We start from the raw sequence: 15,780 nt of genomic DNA, 5'->3' as shown, positions 1-15,780 counted from the left end.
GGTTTGCACCTGTTTGTTAACTGTGAAATAAAATGGTTTAAGGCAGCAATCATGCTGGTAAGCCTTTGGACCTCCTTGGGATTCCGAGGCGGTTGTAAGCTGTTGACAGCCCTAATTTGATCGGGATTAACCTCGATCCCCTTGTGGGTCACCATATAGCCCAAGAATTTTCCCGATCCTACTCCAAATGAATATTTAGATGCGTTGAGGCGCAGCTTATGTCTCCTAAGAATTTCAAAGATGTCCCCGAGGTCTCTCACGTGCTCGGACACCACTTTACTCTTTACCACCATGTCATCTATATAGATTTCAATGCTCTTACCCAGCTGCGGCTTAAATATTCTGGTTATCATTCTCTGGTAGGTGGACCTTACGTTTTTCAAACTAAAAGGCATCACCTTGTAGTGGTAGTTTCCAATGGGGGTGACAAAAGCTGTCTTTTCTTGGTCGTCTGTGGCCAGTGGTATCTGATGATATTCTTGAAAGGCATCTAAGAAGCTTATCTGAGGATGGCCTGCGGTCGTATCTACCAACTGATCTATCCAAGGCATAGGGAAAAGATTTTTTGGGCAGGCCTTATTCAAATCCGTGAAGTCTACATAGACTCACCATTTTCCGCTTTTCTTCTTTACCACTACAGTATTGGCCAACCACTCAGGGTAAAAAACTTCCTTGATAGCCCCTGCTTTTTTAAGCTTCATCACCTCGTCCCTAACAGCGTCAGCATGCTCCTTCAACGGGCGCCGAGGTGGTTGCTACTTGGGAGTAACAGATGTGTTAATATTTAGATGGTGGCAGATGAAGCTTGGATCAACCCCTGAGACCTCATTGGCATCCCACACAAATATGTCCATGTTTTCTCTGAGAAACCCAATTAGCTCTTCTCTCTTTTAGGGAGGTAGTTCCGAGCCGATTTGAAAGAATTTTTCTGGATCAATACCAACGACAACCTTTTTTAGATCCTCGCATTTTGCCTCCTCGGTTGATCCATTACCGGACAATGCCGGGGTGGCTGATTGCTATAAGCCCATTTCAGTGGAGGTCGAGGACTCAGCATTGGGTTGGCGTGAGATGGCAGCCACCATGCACTGTCTGGCTATGGTCTGATTCCCCACGATCTCTTTAACCTAGCCCTCCGACGGGTACTTTACCTTTTGGTGTAGGGTAAAAGAGACAACTGCTAAGGCATGAAGTCAAGGTCTAACCACGATAGTTGTGTAGGGTGAATAAGTGTCAACTACAATGAAGTCCAATTCCATCACGTTTGAACCGGTTTGTATGGGCAGTCTAATCTGGCCTTTTGGAGTAACAGTCTTTCCATTGAAACTTACCAGAGGGGAATCGTATGCTGTTAGGTCCTCGGGTTTTAAGTTCAGCCCCTTGTACAGGTCTATGTACATTACTTCCACAGCACTGCCCTGTACTACCAGCACTCTCTTCACATCATATTCTCCAATCCTGAGTGTGACTACCAGAGCATCGTCATGGGGTTGGATGGTTCCGATCTTATCTTCGTCCGAGAAGACCAACATCGGTGAGGCTTCCTTCTTGGCCTTTTTGGACTCCCGATCGTCATCCTCGATGGATAGCCGAGCCACAGAAATCACCCTGGAAAGACAAAAGCCGGTCCTTCCTAGAGCAGCAAGAATGACATTTATCGTGCCTATAGGAGGTCTTAAGGAGGTGTCTCTCCGGGACTCCGGATTCGCCTATCCTTGTTAACTACTGGAATGATGCAGGAGGTGCCTTAATTTGTCCCTCTCAGACCAGTTGGTCTAAGTGGTTTCTTAAGTTCTTGCAGTCCTCGGTGGTGTGCCTCGGTTCTTGGTGGTATTGGTAATACAGGTTTTGGTTGTTCTTTATGGGGTCTCCTGCCATCTTATTTAGCCATTTGAAGAATAACTCATTCTTGATCTTTTCTAGAACCTGATGCACTGGATCTTAGAACATAGCATTGACTGTTTGCGTGTCGACAGATCCGGATTGCCCTGCAAAGTCTTTTCTCGGTTGGTTATTGTTATTAAATCGGTCCGACCTGAAATCCCTCCTCTCCTGAGGGATAATCTTTGCTTTACCTTTACCCAATTGCTGGTCTTCTTCAACCCTTTTATACTTGTTGATCTGGTCCATGAGCTGGCGCAAGCTGGTGACAGGCTTTCCTGTTAGGGACTTTCTTAAACCATGTTCGGCTGGGAGACCGCTCTTGAAGGTGCTGATGGCGACGTCATCAAAGTTACCCTCTATCTCATTGTACATCTCCTAGTATCTGTCCGAGTATGCTTTCAGGGTCTTTCCTTCTCGCGTGGACAAAGACAGTAGAGAATCCAAAGGCCGAGGAACCCTGCTACACGTGATGAAGCAAGAGCCGAAGGCCTGGGTGAGCTGCTTAAAGGAAACTATAGAGTTTGGCTTCAGCCCATCAAACCATCTCATCGCCACTGGTCTCAAGCTGGACGGAAATACTTTGCACATCAAAGCCTCATCTTTGGAATGGACGGCCATCCTCTGGTTAAACTGGCTTACATGCTCTACAAGGTCCGTTTGACCATTGTACATGGTGAAAGTAGGTTGATGGAATCGCTGAGGGAGCTTAGCCCCTTCTATCTTGCATGTGAAGAGTGGCTTAGAGATCCAATCCAATGCTTTGCTCATGACGTCGTTTACTAGGTCTTTACGAGACAGACTTTTGTGTCTGCGTTTATGGTGGTGCTCTTCCTCATAAGAAAAGGTCTCACTCAGTGGGGTTCTTGACCTTTGCTTATAATTATTGTTCCCTTCATCATTAGAGGACGTATCTGAATTGGAAGGGGGCCGCTTCCATTGCACACGACGTAGTTTCTTTTTTAAGTCATCAATTTCTCGCTGCAGGGCTTTATTATTGTCCTGCCTTTGGGACACGTGACTTCCCACCCTAGAATGGCTTTTGCTTGTATGGGTAGTACGCACACTACCCTTTTGATATCTATCTCGATCCCTTTCCCGTTCAAGGTTAAGGAAAATGTCCTGCTATTAAGAACCTGCAGGCTCCATTTGGTGTGGACCTGCTTGGTGCGGACCTGATCCCACCATGTTTAACCGTTGCACTCACTGATGCACAAGTTCTCCCCACAGACGACGCCAATTGTAGGGTCACAATTTACAGCCCAAGCCCAAAATGTATGGAGTCTTGGCCCAATGAGCTCAATACAATAAATTTGTAGAGAATGGGTCAAAAAACTAGGTCCTAATGAGTTGGAAAATGGCTAGTATTGAATTTCATGACAATCAAACACAAATAAGGGATGCTGATATCAATAGACTTTCAGTCCGAGGAGGTTAAACTTGTATATAATGATCACTCTTGGATATCAGAATAATTTAGATTGCTATAATATTTTTTTCTCTCCCCTTTCTGATCCTCTTCTCATGGAGGGTCTCTCACATTATATAGCTCCTTTTGGGTCATCTTAATCCTACACTTGTTAATCATCTGAGTCCCTACTTGAGTGCTTGTCCCATCAGACACCCATTTCAGCCTTCTATGAGTTGTGGTAGCTAAGGCAGTACTGTTTAGAGGTCTTCTCCATATAAATGCAGCCAGAAAAGTAGTTGCAATGCATTTAATGCGGTAGTAGCAGTTTTTCCTTAGATATTTTGAGTTTCCTTCTTTCTCGTATGTTTATGAGGCACATTCCTATCGCTAGAGCCTTTTTGAGGGCCACTCTAATTGCTAGAGTACACACTTGAGCTACATTCATCGTATTCGAGGAGGTATTCCTCCTCGGATCATCTTCCATTCATTCCCTGCTTAGTGACTTTAACTGGGAATCCTTTAACAACTATTTGCCCCTCCTCGGACTTGTCAATGTCCCGGATGAAGCCCAAAGCCCAATATATGATCTTGGGCCCTTACTCCTACACCCATATATAAATCCAATCAAATTGGGAATTTATTGAGATGTTATTAGGTGTGGTATGATGTATTAAATTTTAAGTAAAATGCTGATGTGACAATTACTTATTGAATGGTGTAAAACATGAGTTTTACACCCCATTCTTATAGAATTTAATCTCTTATTGAATATATATTGCTTCTTTCATGGTGTGTCCATTTTTGTTACATATGTACAAAATCATAATGATAAAATGACATCTAATTAAAAAAAAAATGATAATATGATATCTTTCGCCATTATGAAAGTGTGTCCAAAAACCCTATTTGATTTCTTCTAAAACGGTTTAGCAAAAAAAAGATGTCTTCTAAAAGCGAGGGAGGCTTAACTTTAGGCTATTTAGGCAAAGTCTAAGGTTTTAAATGAGAGAATATTTCTTAAAATAGAATGATATATTGTGAATATATAATTACTCTTATTGTATTGCAACAAATTAATAATGCAAAAGTAAGGCCTCTTACCTGGCAAACAAAACAGTCCTCGGCACGAGTCCGAGGAGGTTAGCTCTTATATATTCCCTGCAAGTATGATTACAGGCTTGATTCTTAATTGCTACAGTATTTCTCTCTTGATTTTTTTTCATCCTCCTTCTATGGGGAGTTTCTCTTATTATATAGTCCTCTTCAAACGATCTTGGCCTTCCACTCGTTGGCCATCAATTCCCTTACTTGAGTGCTTGTTCCATCGGACACCCTCTCAGGCTACCTTGTGCGTTGGGACGGCCAACATAGCCCTGTTCAGGGGTCTTCTCCATATTAATGCAGCTAGAAAGTTAGTTGCAAAGCCTTAAATACGGTGGTAGTGGATTCCTTCTCAGATATTTTAGGGCTTCTGTCCGTACTTTGTTTTTGCAATACTTGTCCGTGCTCGCAGAACTTTCGGGAATACCTCTCTGGATGGCAGACTACCTATTCAGACTTTGGCATAATCAGTCTGAGGTGACATTTGTCCTCGGCCTACCCTCTTGTGCCATTATGGCTAAAGTCGACCGCATCACCCATTAGCACGGGTCCCCTTAATGGTGTTCACCCCTCCTCGGATGGTCTTTAGTCCTCGACTTGGGCCTTGGGCCCAAGACACACATAAACGATGATCTCCAAGGCCTAATGCCCCTACATATACTTATTTCAAATTTTGTGCATTCTATTAATACATTTTACTATGTTTATGAAAGTTTAAGAGTGTAAAATTTTTACAATCTCCAAAAACATATACTTTTTCTTTCTCTCTCTATCAACATTAAAATTAGAATTAATAGTTTTTACACATAAATTCATTATTAAAATCTATTGTTCAATATTAGAAGTTTAACATTGTCAAAAGAGACAGTAATCATGTCAAATATGATATTTATTTTCATAAGATTGTTTAAATTTAATTTTGGAATTAAAAGTTTAAAATACGTTTAATAAATAAATGAAGATAGTCCAATAATGCTAGATTCGTTTTCTAATGCATATATCACTTATAAAATAGTAACTAACAATACATTTTACATTTGCATATGCATAAAGAAGTTATCCAAAATTAAAATTGATAAAATCCAATATAAGCTCAACTATGTCACAAGAAATTGAGAAAGATTAGTGAATTAGTTATATTACCAATTGAAAAGGAAATCTTAACATAATTTGAACACAAAAACATAATTAGTGGTACTCTCACATCCCAAAAGGTTAAAAAAAAAAAGATTTTTAAATGAAAAAAAATATCAAAACATAAATATTATTCAATTAATAATTAAAAATAATAGAAAGACCCACTATAAATTGTTGCCTTGAGCCTAAAAAATGTGTTGAGCTAGCCCTAGACTGGCCCTATAATTGTGGACTGCAAAATTGAGCAGGGTTCGAAAAGACACCATTAAGAATTGATAATTTTTTTATTTTGTATTTAAAATACTTTATGCATATGAAAAAGTAATGTGGCCATATTTTGCATGAAAAATATTTAACATGCTAATAAAATGATTATTTTTCGTGATTTTTGCATAATCATTGTGGTATTTGTATAAAGAAACCGAAGCTAAATTGTTAAAAACACATCAATATAAAATCGATGGCTTTGGAAAGAAGTTTTCAATGATGACCACTATTGGATATTAGAAGAAACTAATCAAATTATATTTAACTTTAAGGGAATCAAGAACAAAGCTCTTCACAAACTCGATGTTAAACACAATGAATTTAGAAAATAAATGTAAAGGTTTACGACATATTATAAATCTTTACCTTTATTTCTTGTGGAAGTCGGTTGAAACTACATCCATGAGACAAAAACATTGTTTCACTTCGTATTTGAGGAAGAGTAGGTGCACTTGTTAGAGAAGAAAGTAATAACGACTTGCTTATTTTTTTCTTTGTGAAGTTAATGTCTTGGAAGCCCTTTTCTCCAAGAAGAAGAAAATGAGGAGGAAAAATATATAATGACTTTAACTTAGATCTTTGTTTTATCATTGAAATTTAGAACAAAAATAGAGAATTTTGTTTTGGCATGCTTTTATACAAAATAGTAGAAACTATATATCTGTTGATGCTCATTTTGAGGCCTAATAGCAGGAAGAAGCCCAACAATATGGGCAGAGAAGAGTTAGGGGATGGTTAGAAGAACCATTAAGCCTGGATGGCAGGAGCAGTGGTTCATAGGCCTATAAAGTACATAAATGGGCCTTGAGGAAAGCAAATGGGCCTAAATGAGCCTTGAAAGAGAAGTAAAAAAACTCATGGGCATTATGTGATGTAGCAAAGTAAGAATGGGCCACAGCAGGCTCGAAGTAATGAAGTAAGAAAGTAAGGAGTTGATGAGAAGCCCATGAGCCCTAAGGATGAGGAATAAGAAAATTGGGTCAGGGAAGCCCAAGGGAGTTAGTAAAAACCCATGGGTATGTAGAATTAGAAAACGAGTCAAGGATGCCCAAGGAAAGCAAATGGGCCAAGGATGCTCAAGAAAAAAAAATGGGACAAAAGAGCCCACAAGTAATGAAATGGGTCAAGAAAAGCCCATAGTAGCATGAGTATAAAACCAATGACTATATTGAGTCGTTGGGAGAGGAATAGGCAGTAGGCCTAAAGAGGCTCAGCAGGCATAAGTCAAATAACACCATGGCAGGAACAGCAAAGTGGTATGGTAGAAAATGGCAGCAGGATTACAGAAGGAGCAAAGGATAGGTTGAAGGAAGACAAGCTCATAATCAAGTAAGGCCCAACCCTTGAAAGAAGCAAGCTGTAAGGAATGAGAAATCAGAAAGCAATTCACGCCATAAGGGGTCAAGGATGAGTGGCAGAATGCACAAACGAGCCTCTAGACCACGACAAACGCATGAGTAGTGAAGAGGTTTTGGATGTACACAGAAGTGGAGCACGCGCAAGGCCTAGACATCACCAGCCTGTATTCAGCCAATACAGGAAGTCGTGGGTCATGGGTCAGAGGTAAGAGAGGGTATGGTCTAGCGTTAGGGAGAAAGCCTATTTTGGGGTTCCCATTCATGTTATTTTGGGGAAAATGTCCTGCTGGGATGACATACTACCCAAAAGAAGTAAGGATGAGTTGGAACCATTAGTGCATGCCATGAGGGATAGGAAGAGAGAACACCCACATCGTGGCGGATAAGAATGCCATGGTGAGCAAGCAAACAAAATAGTCTTCTTTGTCTGGTGGTGGAGAGTGGCGTAGCTAGCACAGGTAAGTGGTAGTGGTTGGATAGCTGACAAACTAGTGGTGGTCGGCAAGGACACCTTGATCAGACAAAGGTAGTTAAAGGCTAAAATGGTAAAAGCTAGTCACGACAGACAGTATATAAAAAACCCTTGTCGTGCACGAGAGGGGATCATGATCATGGTAATAGTAACCACTAAGAGAGAATCACAACATTATTAGAGGGGTAAGCATTGGGAAAAGAAAAGAGGAGAGAAAGAATAAAAAATAACAAAAATAGAGAAGAAAGAGAGAATCAGGAAGAAAAGAAAAGAGAGGGTAGAATGGCAGGCATGCACCAATAGACTAATTCTTTCTCTCCCTCTTAAAGCCTACCCTCTGTTAGGGAAAAAAGACTCATTTAGGCGCAAGCCATTCAGGCCCATTCCTTAGAGTGGGTAATTTTCATGGCAGGATCATCCTGTGAAGTTGCCCACGTTGAGGAAGTGGTTTTGTCAAGGTTATCGATTCCGTACCGTACCGGCTGGTGCGGCCGGAATATACCATACCGGCCAGCAATCCGGTACGCTCGACCCCCCTGTTTCGTACCGAAAAAAATACCGGCCGTACCGACGAAATCCGGCTGTATCGACCGGTAATTGGATACCAGACCAAAACATGAAATATACCTTTTTTTTTAGTTGATGTTAAAGTTTAAAATTATGAATTATTTGTTCTTAATTGAAGTAATGTTTTATAGTAAATATGAATTTTTGAGGTATTGTTTTATGGTAAATAGAGATTTTGTGTGTGTGTGTATATATACATATATTAAATATATAAAATAGCAGTAAACCCAAAACGGTACACCGGTATTGACCGGTATCCGAAATATATCGTACTGGTGGCCAAACCGGTATGGCCTCCGGTACGGTATTGACATCCTTGGGTTTTCTTTCTTGACATTAGCCTTATAGCACAATCAAACGTGGCAAACTGATCTTTCATTCTTCGATTTTCTCACTTATTGTTATTACTTCTCATCTCGTCTTTGTAACCTCACCCAGAATGTGTTTTCTTTTCTTGTTTTGACCAAGGATTTCTTGCTTGTCTTGCCTTAACAGCAACTTATTCCTTTCATCATTGTTTTATCATATTTGTTTGCTGTAACTCTTCTATAGCAATTGCGTCTGCCGTGGGCACATGATTAAAGTTCCGACAAATATGGCATAGTTTGCGCACAAGCCAGTTCAAGGTGGGTTACAAATTGAACCGGTCCCAATTCTCCTATCCAGAATATTTGGGCCGCAATACAGCAGGAGATAGTCCAGCCCAAAATCACAAAAAGGCCCACCACAATATCTTAAATAAATATTGGGCTGGGACCACTAGAGTAGTGTGCTCCAAGAACCGATTCAAGTTCATTGCTCTAGAATTGCTCAAACCCAAACCCGAATTAGGAACTGAACAATCGGTCTTCGACAAAGAGAAGGTCGTTGAAGGCAAAGAAGAAGCAAACGAACAACATGAGCTCATACTTTCAATTCTTTTAGAAAGTTGGGGTTCTTTTGAAATTAATTAATATTTTTTTATTATAAAGTAGTGTAGTGAAAAATAAAAATGGGTTTATAAGAAAAAAAGAAGGGGAAGTGATGATTTGAGAAAATAATGAAAGAGTTTAAAGAGAAAGAAAAATTTTAACTTTTTTTTTTTGTGTGTTATGATATTTTTTTAATATTTATTTTATTTATATTTCAAGAGAGATCCATGTCATGTTTGTTTGGGATGATGAAATTGCCCCTTTTGATTTTAGTTTTGAGTTTGGTAATAACTAATAAGAGATGACAAAAGGACTTTTGGAAGCGGTAGTTCATTATAGGGTCCGGTTATTCATCTATTTTAGAAAACTTTTTTATGTGAAATTGAAAAAACTTAAAAAAAAAAAGTTAATTATTTTTTCACTTTTCTATAAAAGTTTCCTAAAATAATTTATTAACATATGTCCTAAAAGCAATCGTCAGTAAAACTTTCATTATATTCTAGAAATCTTTAAGAGTTTAACTTTTTAACTACTGTGATGCGTTAGTCGGAGTTAGATTATGAGGTGACTCATTTGTACTATTGTTCCTACTTACTACTTAGTTGCTACTACTAGGCCTGTTTATGTTTTGGAATAGGAATTATAGGATACGTCATGTTACCCAAAATCCATTTTTTTGTATGATTGATGAATAATTGAATATATATTTTGCTTCTTTCATGGGTGTCTATTTTTATTATAAATATAATATGACATGTTTCATCGTTATGAAAGTGTGTCCAAAAACGCAAAATAAGTTTAGGAAGACTTACCATTAGGCTATTTAGGCAAAGTCTAGTGCCTCTAAATGAAATAAGATCCCTTAAAATAGAATATATTATATATCTATTAGTCCTATAGTATAAATTAATAAAAAAAAACTAATCTCTCTCACCTAGTAAACAGGAGAAAAGACATTTTGTAATGGTTAGCATAGAAAGCCTTGTCCATTTATCTTACAATGTAAAATTTTTAATCAAGGCTCAAAAATTTAATGAATATAAATTATTTAAAAAAAGATTATACTCCTTTCAAATGATGTGCATTCTATTAATATGTTTTACTATGTTTGTGGTAGTTTAAAAGTGTAAAAATTTTACAATCTCTTAAAAATTTTACTCTCTTTCTCTCTCTATCAAAATTAAAATTAGAATTAAGAGTTTTTTTTTTTTTTTTTTTTTTTTTTTCATTATTGAATTTTGTTGTTCAATACTTGGAAGTCTAACATTGTCAAAAGAAACCGTGACCATCTCAAATATGATATTTATTCTCATATTGATTGTTTAAATTTATATTTTGAATTAAAAGTTTAAAACACATTTAATAAATAGATGAAGACAGTCCAATTAATTATTAAATCATATAAAAATGCTGGATTTGTTTTCCAATGCATGTATCACTTATAAAATATTTTTTTTGATGAACAAAAAAAAAAAAAGGTAGAGGGGGCAACCTGAATTTTTGTCTTATAAAATATTAACTAACAATACATTTTACATTTGCATTTGTAGAGAGTGAGGTTCGAAAAGAAACCATTTAGAATTAATAAGTTTTTAAATTTTTATTGTATATTTAAAATACTTTAGGCATATGAAAAATCTCCATAGCAATGCTCCCTTATATTTAACATGCCAATAACATGTTTAATATTTCATGATTTTTGCATAATCATTGTGGGTTGTATAAAGTAACCAATTCAATTGAAGCTAAATTGTTATAATCACATCAATATCAAATTGATGGCTTTGGAAAGAACTTTTCAACGATGATCACCATAGGGATAATGGAAGAAATTAATCAAATTATATTTACCTTTGAAGAATCAAAAACAAAGCTCTTCACAAACTTGATGTAAAAAACCATGAATTTAGAAAATAAATGTAAAGATTTATGACATATTATAAATCTTTATCTTTATTTCCCACAGAAGTCAATTGAAATTGTAGCTTACTCTGCATTTGTAGATCCATGAGACAGAATCATTGTTTTGCTTCGCCTTTGAGGAAAAGCAGGTGCACTTCTTAGAGAAGAAAGTGACAAAGAGTTATTTTTTTTTTGTTCTTCCCTCCAAGAAAAAGAAAATGAGGGGTCAGTTTGGATATCGCTTATTTTGTTGAAAATTGAAAACACTGGAGCAAAATAATTTTTAAATATGTGAATAGTGCCGCGAGATCTATTTTTAATGAAAGTTTTGTTGAAAAAGAGATTTGTGGATTCCGTAAATAGTGCACGGGACCCACTGAAAAAGTCACTAGCCACATAAACGTGCTTAAAAAAAAAAAAAAAAAAAACGCAGACACAGACACTGATAAGCTCAATCCAAACAAGTACAAAGAAGAGATAATGACTTTGACTTAAACCTCTGTTTACCATTGAAATTGGAAATGAAAATGGAGAATCTTGTTTTGGCGTGCTTTTATGTGAAAAAGGCAATAGGAGAAAGAAAAGAATTTTGTCTATCTTTTGTTTTAAGAAGAGGGAGAAAGAAATTTGAAAATGAATTATTATGGATTTGATTTTTTAATTCGTTTAAAGATAAAAAATTTTCAATACTCTTTTAAGGATTTGAATGTAATTAATGTTTAAAATTTTGTGGTATTTTTTTTGCTAAGCTTTTGTCCATTTGTTTTTTTTTTGTGTCAGTTTTGATAGCTGTAAATACATTAACACATAATCATTATATGCTAGATTTTCCATTGAGTTTTGTACCTTAAAAAAAAAAAAAAAAACTATTGATATGAGTCATGTAGGTGGCAAGTTGTGATGATTGGATAAGAAAATTGTTCTTCGTAAGAGCATTAACATCAGAGAATTCCAATTCTACTCTATTTTACCATTTCAAAAAGTCACTTTATCATTATACCATCCCATTTTACAATACCTCTAACATTCCAAAACTCTATTTTTATTAAAATATTATTTTTTAATTTTTCTTTATTATTTTTTTCTAACCGTAACTTTTGGTTTTCCTGGGCTTTCCAACAGTCTTTTTTTTTCCTCTCTCTCCCTCAACCTCTAGCATTGGTTCAACACACAAAGCCACACACACAGACCCATTATACACCGATCAACCTATCCAAACCCATCACCACACACACACAGCCACACACACACACACACAAACACAAACCATCAAACCTTAAACAGAGCCACACACACACACAATCCATCAAACCAGTTGGAGCCAATGATCAACCCAGAAAAACCCAGCCGTCAAAAATACCTAGAAAACGCCGATGATCAACCCAGAAAAACCCAGCGGAACAAAAACCCATCGGAACAAAAACCTAGAAAAACCCAAGCCACCACTGCCCACTGCTCACCAAAATCCCACCGGAACAAAAACCCATATTAAAAAAAAAAAAAAAAACCTATCGGAAACCCAGAAGAACCAGCCAATCATGCAGTGACCCACCATCAACCGATCCCAGCCCAACGATCCAAACCCAGCTCGCCGATCCACACTGATCCAACCTCCAACCTCAAAAATCCAAAACCCAACACCGGTGCAATGAGAGATGAGAGAGAGGCCGTGCGATGAGAGATGAGAGAGAGGCCGTGTGAAGCTTCAGCGATGGAGATCGGTGAGGGTGAATCGGTTAAGCTACAGTGCGATGAGAGATGAGACAGAGGCCGTGTGAGATGGGTGAGAAATTTCAGCGATGAAGCTTTAGAGATGAGAGAGCAGATGGAGAAACAGAGAAGGAAGAGAGAGAAGAGAACAAAACAAATGAGAGGGATGAGAGAGAAATTTCGGGGGGAAAATGAGTAAAATATTGTTTTTTTTTTGCAATACTGTGAACAGTGCAATTCTATATTTAGAATTGTACTGTAGTAGTATTGCAAAAAAACTTTGCAATACTGCTGTTTACAATTCCCTGATGCAAGAGTTTTTGGGGCTTAAAATGCTAAATTTCCCTTAGATTTGGCATTAGCATTCCCCAATGCTAATGCTCCAAGAGGCTTACAAGTGATGTTAAAATAATTACATTTACCAATTTAACAAATTGTGAAAATATGTGTATTAGTATGGAAATTTTAATATTATGTGTTTCCGTTAAAAATACTAAAAAGGTAACAATTGAATTATAAACCCAACTGAAGTTTATCTCACTTGCTTTTCTCTACTTGGTTTAAAATTGGGAGTATCAATAGTTATTTATTTATTTATTATTTTATAAATAGATAATGGTAAGGGGAGATGAGCTCCAAACTACAGGCATGGGCCCATAAAAGATATTATTGTCACTAACTATCACTAACTATCGCATTTTTTTTAGATACATCACTAACTATCACTTGAATCTAGATTATCAGTACTTTTTTGTTGAAGGAGAGTATTAATAAATTAGAGCTTATAAAATTATTTTTTATATATAAAAAAATAATCTTGGGGATAGCATACATCCCATGCACGCATCAGTCTCAAATTGACATACAATAGAAACAGGTGGATAAAAGTGCAAAATACAATCTGCATTGGACTCATGTCCTTCTTTAGTTAAGCTATCTCAGCAATGATTTTCTTTCCAATGGACATGCTCAATCTGGAAAGCCTTCGAGCTGATAGATAAGGCACTTGCAGTCACATAAAATTGTGCCCAAAGCCAAAGGGAACATTTATTCGAGTGTTTGGTTCTTGTTTTAAGAGTCGGACATTAGTCATTGCATTGCATCTAACTCCCAATGTGGTGTTGGAGAGCAATGTTGATGCCAAAGTTGATCCTTGCACTCCGAATTGGCATGGTTCTCTAGTTGATTTTGGAAACATGTTAATATCCGTGGTTCATAGTTCCAACTTCCAAACCAAAGTCATGTAATTGATGTATTTATTAGCTACCCCACAAATTGGAAACATTCAGTTCCGCCATGGCAAACATGAAGACCATTTTGGTTTTTTTTGTTGTTGTTTTAAATGGCATCGGTTTAAAGTTCAAACTGACTTGATCCCACCCAAACCCAACACCACTTTTGAATGTGGGCCTACAAGTTCAGTCCAATGCTCCAATTTGGATGGAACGGGCTCAGGCCGTACTAGGTGCTACCGTGCTAGCATGTTTGTAAAGTGTCGTAGGATTTGACTCAATTTGTGGCTTTGCTTTTTTGGGGTGTAACCAATATATATATATATATATATATATATATATTTATTTATATTTATTATCTAAAAACTTGCTCTACCATGGGTTTGACTGATTGTATTCAAGGATTCACCTCTTATTTATAATGTTGAAGCTGTTCTCGGATGTGGAGGAAAATCTTCATTTTCATATTAGATGTCATTGAAAGTGGAGAGATTTTATCTTCTTTTTCTTTGTTGAATGTCTAAATGGGTGATATTGAAAATTGCTTAGTGGAGTACTTTGTTTTCTTTTGCTTGGTAGATTATGCCAACTGGTGGAATATTTAGTGAAATGATGCACTACATTGCATAGTGGGATGTACAAAATGTATTATGATGTATTGTTATTGTTTTGTCATGTCAGTAGATATTGTTCACGGTTACTGTTGATGATATTCTCAATTTTTACATGAGAAGTTGAAAACCGGTGAGATATAATTGTAAGTTTTAAATTTTTTTGGATCGAGTAGGCCACATAAATTGATTTTATTAACCAGGTGAAGCTCCTTTTGTGGCTAACTTCAAGATTATTAATGTTTCTCAAGATTATTAATTTGAGTTTCTGTCCATTTTTTAACCTTTTTTTTTTTTTTCATTCTAATCGAGGGGAAAGTTTTAAAGCAGTTTTCAAATCATAATTATATTGATATAATCAATAGTGTAAAGATGAAATCGGGGGCAAAGCCTTTTTATTTTTATTTACTTTTATGGGAGAAAGGAATAGTAAACCTGTAAAAAAGTCATTTACTTAAACATTGAAATGTCAAATATGAAGAAGCTGATAGAGGTATGGGCATTTGGGCTTTATGGGCCTTGGATTGAGGCCAGCCCAGATCACTGGGCCGAAGGCTTGACCGGTCTGCATCCGAGTATGAACGATCGACTCCTTGATTGGCCAATATGGACAGGATCATTCGGTCCAATCAATCCCACCTGTCCTTGCTACTTCCTTGAACCTATTAGATCTTTCAATTGGTAATGACATTTATTTAGAAGTCAATACACAATAAAAATTAGACCCAACATTTAACGAAGTAGGCTATACGATTATGACTTTTGACTTTTGAGTAAAGTTTATGGTGTGTTTTTGTGTTAGAACCCATTTCCCTCTCTTTTGTGTGTATACGTTTGTTTTTTGAAAAAAATAAATATAGACTATACATTGTTGGATTTTAAATTTTTTACATTATGATATTTCAAGATCACATTTTTTTTGGGGGGGGGGGGGTGATATTTAGTGACAATGGCATTTTTTGTGGAGTCATGAGTTTGTGGTTTAAACTCCATCTTCCTTACAATCTAAGGTTTTTGTTTTAGAAAACCTATTTTGAATCTTAAAAAAAATGTTTTTTTTTTTTTTTTTTTCATGCTGAGTCTACTCTCTGTTTAAATTCTAATGAAATTTATAGTTGAAATTGATTTGATTTTGAAATTTTTACACCTTTAATTATAAATTTTTAACTTGTAAAACATTTATTATATTAACAATTTCGTTAATTTTTTTTTTTTTTTGA

Source organism: Quercus lobata, chromosome 6 (genome assembly GCF_001633185.2).
Source record: "Quercus lobata isolate SW786 chromosome 6, ValleyOak3.0 Primary Assembly, whole genome shotgun sequence".
NCBI classification, from domain to species: domain Eukaryota; kingdom Viridiplantae; phylum Streptophyta; class Magnoliopsida; order Fagales; family Fagaceae; genus Quercus; species Quercus lobata.
This window is presented reverse-complemented; position numbering follows the sequence as displayed.